Source organism: Podarcis tiliguerta (assembly GCF_965153285.1).
Source record: "Podarcis tiliguerta genome assembly, chromosome: 1".
NCBI lineage: Eukaryota > Metazoa > Chordata > Lepidosauria > Squamata > Lacertidae > Podarcis > Podarcis tiliguerta.
Window position 1 is genome coordinate 89,549,740 of NC_139534.1, and position 6,000 is coordinate 89,555,739.

Sequence of the window (6,000 nt, forward strand, 5' to 3'; positions counted from 1 at the left end):
TTGCACTCATTTGTGTAAGAAAGCATAAATAATTTAAGAACCATTACTGTAGGTCATGGTAGAGTTTTATGTGGGCCGCAGAACATGTAATGGCAACTGTATTTAGTAGCACTAATGCAAGAAAAACACTGTTAGAAGTATTTATACATTTCTTTACTGGATCAGGCCCACATGGAACAAGAGAGCTTGACCAAAAGTCGTCTCCCGCCCCCGTTTCATCATTTTGACTTTTTATCATGTTTATGTTACTAAAATTTATTCACTCTGCATTCCAGATCCCCGTTATGCCAAGCTGTGTAGGGTTTCCATTGAGCAGAGGCAACTCTCTGCTCACTTCTGCTGGCTCAGCCAGCCTCCTGTCAGTACAGACCTCCCCCATGCACTCACAAAACAGGTGGTCCAGAGGCTTGCCAGCAGTATCCCTGTCAGGGGACCCTGAGGGAAGGCCTTGAAATGGGGCATGCTGAAGGCAGGGTGGGATTGGTTGGCATCCGTCTGCCTTGGGAGACCATGGAAGAGTGCGCCTCCGGGGGTGAAGTCAAGCTGTTGGAGAATTACAGCACCTGCCAAGGCTGTAGAGACCGATACGGGAGAGACAGGTTTTGTTGCAGATGAAGTTGGGGCAGATGAAGGGGTCTGTTGGTGCTGATTCAGGTGTAGAATGGTGTTTCTTCTCTCTGCACTCCTGCCAGCAGCCATTTCTCCTCTGGCCACTGCTGTGGTTACACTACCAGTCTGACTCCAGGTGCTGCGGTCATCTGCAAGGCATCTGCGATCATCTGCAAGGCATTTTTTGCAGGCAGGAGACGGAGCTGAAAATGAGCACAATGGCCCTCTTCCCACTTGTGATTCTTGACAAGTGGTATTCAGAGGCGTAGCACCTCAAATACAGAAGCATTATTCTTGTCAGGCTTCAGGGAATCTGATTCCCCTCCCTCACAGCATATTTTATTCAATACTCACAGAGAGAGATGTAGAAATGCCGTCTCTCAGATAATGGCATTGCTCTGAGTAAAGTCCCACCCCCTCCGTCTCTCCTATTATATGTTATCCCTGTTAAGTTGTGGGTGAACATATCAGACGACACAGCGATTCTTCAAACAGCTCTTCTTTATTCAGAGGCCAGACAGAACTGAACTGAAGGGCTCAGTCAGCCTGCTTATATAGAGCTCCAGTACAACAGTTACTGTAGCAACTTTCTAAAACTATCCAATCACTGAACGTCACTTTCGATCCTTCATTTGCATGCAAACTATCCAATCACTGAACGTCACTTTTGATCCTTCATTTGCATAACTATCTACAGTATCCCCCTGCTGGCCCAGGGTGAGAACTTCAGTACATAACAATCCCTACATTGGCTGATCTGTGCTTTCTGCCTCTGAGCTTCCTCTTCTCCTACTCTCAATGCACGCCAGGACCTGGGGGAAGGGCGGAAGAAGGGGGTGGTGGGGGCAGCCCTCCCCGGGTGCCACCACTGAGGGGGGTGACAAAATGGTGGGCGGCACTCACCGCGGAGCCTGCAGCGCCCCTGAGCCACGCGTCTCTCCTGGGAGTAACGTGGTGGCTTAGGCGCCCGCAGGCTCTGCGCTGCCCCAAACGGTCTGCTTGCCACCTCCCCCTAAGCTATAGGGCGGCTGAGTGGAAAGAGGCAGGCAGACTCCTCAGAGGCCCTGCAGAACATCCTGCCCTGGTTTGTCCTGCCCCCGCAGGCAGCTCACCCCACCCCAGGCGCCCAATTGGCTTGCTCTGCCACTGCCTGGGAGACAGGGAGGTCTGGCATGCTTTCCAATGACACTGAGCCTGTCAGCTGTCTCTCCCCAGGTGCTTTCTCTTCCTCCTGCTCCTCTCTCAATATTTCCCAGCTTCTCCCCTCTGTAGCCTCTGAACTGTGACCTTCTGCAAACCACTGTTGTAAATCTATGCCAGGCATAGGCAAACTCGGACCTCCAGATGTTTTGGGACTACACTTCCCATCATCCCTGACCATTGATCCTGCTAGCTAGGGATCATGGGAGTTGTAGTCCCAAAACATCTGGAGGGCCGAGTTTGCCTATGCCTGATCTCCCTCTTCTCTGGGAAGTGCAGGAGGAGGGGGGCAGTCTCCACCATTCTTCCTCTGACAATTCTGCATGGGTTGTGTTCAACTTACCTTCATTCAGAGTGGACACACTGAAATTAATAACCATGATTAACATGTCTCTTCAATCACAAATTACTCATTCCTTGGCGCATGCATTGAAATGTAAATTGAATGCGAGAAGGGGCTGTTGCTGTGGGATCCAGCACCCAACACTGGTGGATAAGTTCCTTTGTCCTTTTAAGAGACACCCTAATCCTGGAGGCAGTTCAGTGATTTGTATGCTGTATGGTAGTCATCTGCTCTGGAGACTCTCAAGGGGCCTAATATGGATCCCTGGGCTTATGCATGCTATCCAAGGCTTATGAACTTCAAATAAATGCAGCAGATCTAATCATTCTTAAGCATGGTATAAGTCTGGAGCCAAACTATAAGACACCAACTTTACACAATTATCTATTTAAAAAATGAGAAACTACTGCCTGAGAGAAGAGGATATTTGAAAATTATATTCCATTTTAAAAATAGAATGTAAGTGGATTAACTTACTGCTCAGGATAATAAACATTGGACTACAACAATAAAGCGGTAGTCTAATAGTCATAACAGTTATTTTTCAGTTATTGTAAATGAGCAGTTAGCATTCGCCTGCTGTCTTTTTTAATATGGAAATACCAGCTGAAATTGTTTGCACTGTTAATTAAAGGTTGCTATGCAATTATATGACTCTTCTAAGCTCCCCCCGCCATAAACGTGAGTTTTATGTTTGCCTAGCAACTACAATCCAACATAGTCTGTTATCCCTTTTGCCTTCTGCATGGTTCTAACTACTGATAGACTGTATTAGGGAATTTATTTCACCCCTTTCTAGTTAAGACATAGTCTATAGCAGCTTTTGATAGCAAAATAATCACATAACAGTATTTTCTGCATAGGTCTAGTCATATATTACAGTTTAGATGGAATAATGAAATAAATTTATAGTTACATTATGAGTTCTTTTATGTTTCTTTTTATGATCTACACACAATGCCCTAATGTTACCAGCATTATTTCAGTCTTTTCTTATCTGAAAAGAAAATAAGCCAGGGATCCAGTGGATCATTAGTATTATTTCTCAAGCTTGATGACAACTGCTCACACAGCAATTAACTTCCCCTCACAGAGAAGGGTGGAAATGTAAAAATGTTATTTGCTGGATTAAGCCCCTTACTCATAAATCATGGACTTGTAAGCTATTCCTCTGTGGATGTTGCATACTGAGTAGTCACAGGCTTGTTGCTTGCCCAATCTGTCTTTTCTTAAACTTTGCTTTCAAGAAGATAAGTGCACAACATGACATTTCCAGTAACCTTTCAGAATTCATTTTTGGCTATTGTTCTCAGTGGAAGTGGAAATCTTCTAACCAGCAGGAGTTTTCCTTAATTGGCTACTCTAGTCTTAAAGGACCTCAATTAACCCAGTAGAAGACTGAAACTCTGTGTGTGAAGACATGTAAAGGAAAGAAAACAGTTGACAGGTAGCTGCATAAAGGGCTAATCCTTTGCCCTCCTGGAAGTATAGCAACATGACATTCTGATCTGTTCAGCCCTGCAGTGAGTTCCGCCAGTTCTCATCCAGGCTGTTTTTCAGTGTCCTGGATCAACATGTAATTCCAATTTGGGTTCCACATTTCCCCTTCATCCTTGTATTGTTACTGGCCACCCCAATCTTTGGCGAGTGGTGCATGAGATTCCAAGGGGTCTTGGAACTCTTTGGGGGAAATGAGGCATGGTGGAGTCTGCTGTGTCTTTGAAATATGATTTATTTACACCAGAAGCTTTCAATGGAGAGAGATGTCACAGCATTCGCATCTCAGAAAGAGCCCATCCTTCAAAGCAGTCTAGCATTGAATTCCCAGACATCTCTGTGCCTCTCTCCCAGCCTGCCTTCAGTCAGCCCACCAAGATGGTTCTGGCCTTCACAGCAGCTCATTGAGTTCCCCTCCTTCTTTCCCAACCTCTAAATTTCAAAAGGGCATATCTTTCATGCCTCCTGTAACCTCACCATCCCAACTCTGCTATTTACTCAGAGCAGAGGGTCAATGACTGACCATTGTCCAGTAATTACAACTTGATGGTTCTTCTGCCCAGGAATTTCCTGGTTTTGCATGCATAAATATAATGTCTGGCATCTTCCCTCCAAATATTATCTAAATAAATTCTACAATTTATTAATTTCTAACATTCTCTAACTCTAGCAGTTGTGGGTGGTCTTGCACCCCCCAAACTCTGTTACCCTAGATCTAGAAACAGTATTAAGATGGTATAGTCCACATCCATTTATTTCTAGCTCAACAGAACACAGTTACATACACACAGTAAGGTAAAGGGACCCCTGACCATTAGGTCCAGTTGCAGACGACTCTGGGGTTGTAGCGCTCATCTTGCTCTATTGGCCGAGGGAGCCGGCGTACAGCTTCCAGGTCATGTGGCCAGCATGACTAAGCCACTTCTGGAGAAACCAGAGCAGCGCACGGAAACGCCGTTTACCTTCCTGCCGGAGTGGTACCTATTTATCTACTTGCACACAGTAGTGGCTGGCATATATTGAACCTGGCAGGGCTGCTAAGAAACCAAGGGGGGCGTATAGCCATGAGACCACAGGGGTATGGTCAGTTGTTCTGGTTTGCTTCCCATCTGCCCCCCCCCCCCGGATTTTTTAAAAGATATATACATTATAGATACTGTGGACACTTTTACCCTCACCAGTATCCTGTAAAGTAAATCATAGTGCATTTTTCACACAAAAATAAAAAAGAACAGCAGCAGAACCTTGAAGACCAATGGATTGTGGCATAAGATTTATTGAGCTACAGTCAACTTCACCAGCTCCATCATTCTTGGAAATCACTGAAAACATATGTAATAATACTATTGTGAGTTGGGGGGGGGGGGGATTCTATAGTTGAATCTTATTGGTAATGGCTCCAGTTACTGGGTTGTGAGAAAGACAAAGGCCAGGCTAGTGTGTAAGAGAACTGGGCTAGAAGGCGGCAGAAGTCTGAGAGTGAGAGCCATGCTTGATTACTGCTTGAATCCAAGGCTATGGCAAGACTATTGGCAAAACCTATTGGTGTTTCGCAACTTTCTGACTAGTTGCAGGACCTTAGCCAGACCTAACAGAGTACACGCAGAATCCACAGAAGCAATTGGCGACTTGGCTGCAGACAGGATAGACAAAGCAGGAACCAGGAACTTATAGTTAGGTGTTTATTATATACAGTGGACTATTTACAGGAACAGAACAGAACACAGATCTTTAGCTAACTCTCTCATACATGACTCACAACTCTTAACCTCCAACTCCTACACTGACACACTGAACTAACAGTTAGTAGGCCATTAATTATCACTCCCTTGAGAGAGATTGACCAATCATAGAGCTGTCTCCATGCCTCTGTAACACCAGGCAGACTTACTCCTTCACATGACCTTTTGGCTGCCTCCCAAACCTTAATTGACTCTGTGTGATTAGCTGCACATATTCAGATTCCCAACAAAGACTTTCTGAGGTGTTAATTCTGTGAGCCCTTCCACCGTGGGCTCAGGTGTATATACACGTAAATAAACCATATATCACAGTCTTCACTGCCCTACATTCCAAAGAAACTGGACCCTGAGGAAGCGCTTGGAACCCCTGGAATCTTGGACGGCTCAAAGATTCGGGTGGCATGCAACAATACATTTGCCAGCCTTTAAAGCACTGTTCCCCCCATCCCTGCTGTAAACACAATTAACTGGCTACCTCTTTGAGTGAAAGCATACCAGAGTAATATGCCCAATACTGCCTAATAAGGAGGAATTTTAAATTAGGTCTCCAGATCTTTTGGTGCAGCTGCCTAAAAAAAAAGGAAATGAAAAGATGTAAATGCAAGACTT